The sequence below is a fragment of the Nothobranchius furzeri genome, chromosome 4 (genome assembly GCF_043380555.1).
Source record: "Nothobranchius furzeri strain GRZ-AD chromosome 4, NfurGRZ-RIMD1, whole genome shotgun sequence".
NCBI lineage: Eukaryota > Metazoa > Chordata > Actinopteri > Cyprinodontiformes > Nothobranchiidae > Nothobranchius > Nothobranchius furzeri.
In genome coordinates this window covers 85,924,074-85,926,573 of record NC_091744.1, presented here as the reverse complement: position 1 = coordinate 85,926,573, position 2,500 = coordinate 85,924,074, and the positions used below count along the sequence as shown (strand labels likewise).

At 42.4% G+C, this 2,500-nt stretch overlaps 1 protein-coding gene across 1 annotated transcript in view; it reads right to left on the bottom strand.

Moving 5' to 3' along the window:
* smpd3 (sphingomyelin phosphodiesterase 3) overlaps positions 1 to 2,500 on the bottom strand; it is an 82,676-nt gene that overhangs the window by 19,624 nt on the left and 60,552 nt on the right. The gene's annotated exons all lie outside the window — the stretch shown is intronic.

Here is a 2,500-nt window from a genome sequence, read left to right as displayed (position 1 = left end):
ATGTTAGCTAACACAGCCGCTTCTGCTTACAAAGAAAATGAACGACCAAATAAGGTCTGAAGATGCATTTCTTCCACCGTTCTGCTACACGGCGACAGGATTTGTTTGTCGTTCAGTTCCTCGAGCATCCATGGATTTTTTTAAATAGCAAAACTGCATCCCAGGTTGATTCCCCCCAACAGAGGAGGACGGAAACTCAGGTAGAAGTCAAGAAAACAAGAGATCCGTTCACCAAACAGGAAGTCCCCGCTTCCTTTCAGGTCACGTTGATGCAGCTTCAGAGGAAACGCTGAAGCAGTTTCTGCGGCATCATTAATGAGGTTTAAATATTTACACTTAAATGTTTGGATTTCCAAAACCGAGTCTCACATTTAACAGCCTCATTTAGTTTGTCCCACCTGGGCTACAGTAGGATCAACATCTAACCCTAACCCTGTCAGAACTTCAGGGTAAATACTGGGATGGGGAAATTGAGCGGGAGGTCCAATATTCCCAGTCTTCCCAGCTGTTGTGTCTCCATTCAAACTCAGCCTTTCAGGAGTCTACACAGACTTCAGCGTAACACGACCGATCATAATTTAATCCATTCAGAGCAGCTGCATGATGGGAAATGTGGCGTTCGGTGACCAGAAGAAGCTCCTCTCTGCCACGGCGCTCTGTTAGACAACAAAGTCCTGTGAATCAGGTCGTTGTAGGGGAATTCTGCCATGTTTGTGGTGTTGGGAGTTCAATAACAGCAGTTTTAAGTGTAGCAACATGAATGGCCTCATTTGTGACCCATAGGTCACACTTCCCCAGCTAGGTCACGCTGTCCTGGCTGAACTTTTGTCCACAGATTATCCATCACAGGAGACGTACAGTCTGCTAAAACCATCTGTAATCTGACTGCCTTTTATCTGTCTGCTGTTCCTCCGCAAGATGAAGGACGCTTCAAGATTTAAAATAATCATTTTTAATAAACTCTTTTTACTGTTTATTACAATGTTCATAATAATCATCATAAATAATCATCATGGTTCATTATAAATGTATTTAATTACTGAAATGACTTATTATTCTTTGGTTAATAATAATTATTGTTTATGATAATCAGTAAAGTTTAACAGTGTGAAGAAGGTCATTTGCACGTGTACACACCACGCAGAGGGGGCTGAACCAGAGTGAAGGTAACCACCTGACACGTCTTTGCTCCATAACAACAAGCTTCCTGTCTCTGAGAGGGCGTGCTCTGAGGTTTTAATAAAACCAAAAACTCCTCAGCTCAAGTCCAGTTCTCGAACCAACCAGATACTCTCGTGGCGACGAGAGTCCATGAGGATACGGGTCAGCCGCCCGAAGCCTCCACCTAAGCTGTTCTGTAACGCCGATAGAATCGCTCCGAATAAACGCCGCTTGCACCAGCTGACGCTAAACTCCTTCAGAGTTATTGATTTTGAGACGCAACTAGTTTCATCAGTCGTTGTGACCCGGAGACATCTCACGACCGAATTGGTCACACCAAGGTCCTTTCACCAACCTCGTGCTCTGAGGTCATCATCTCCACCTGACATCTCGGATCCAACAGAGGGTCTCCTGACTGGGTGAGGTAGACACTTCCGACAGATGGCGTCTGTATGCTGTTCTCTCTAAGAAATAACTCAGTTAGCAGCAAAACAACTTTTTCACCCAGAACGCGTTTCTCTCTCTGAAAGAAATCTTCTGAGATTCATCCACGCAGCCAAACACACGCATTCCATTCTAGTTTCCACCCAGACACAGGTTTGCTTTTAATACCAAGTTTTAATATCAAAGCTGTATAAATTGTCATTTTTAAATTATTAGTAATACATTCTTCACTTTTTAAACTTGACTCTTCTTTGAAATGAAACAGAATGGTGTATATTTGGTTATTGAACAAGCAAAGATTCCATTAAGTCTTCTGTTTAATAAATAATCTTTTGCTGTTAATTAAATTTCTTGAATTAAATATTAATCTTTGGATTAAATATAGACCAAGCAGTTTGGTGCATGAACTTCTATCGATTATATAAATATCCTGGATATTTATACATGATACAAGCTTCATATGTTAATATTGTTTGATCTTTCTCAGGATCTAACAAAGCTGGATAGCAAACAGCGTTAAATCCTACTATGTAGATTGTCAGCGCTACATTAGGGTGATCAGTGCTTCGTTCCCCTTTTGCTTCACCAGCAGTTCTTCTATTTTTTCCTCCGCCAGTTGTTTTGGACGTCTGCTGATGTAATTTCCTACTGAGTTACAACCAATGACTCCACTCAGCTTTTCCACCGGGCCGTTCCGAGCACCTACCCCTGATCAGGAATGCAAAACGTCCCTGAAAACGGCTGTCCAGTCGGCCGGGTGAAGCAGAGACACGCACATGTCTGGACGTGGTGTTTCGGTAGTGGAAACACAGCTATTGTGAGGTGAGGGTCCGCTGAATCTGGACCAATAAACACTTTGCATTTCTACTAATCAATCGACTTTTGAGTTTGCAAG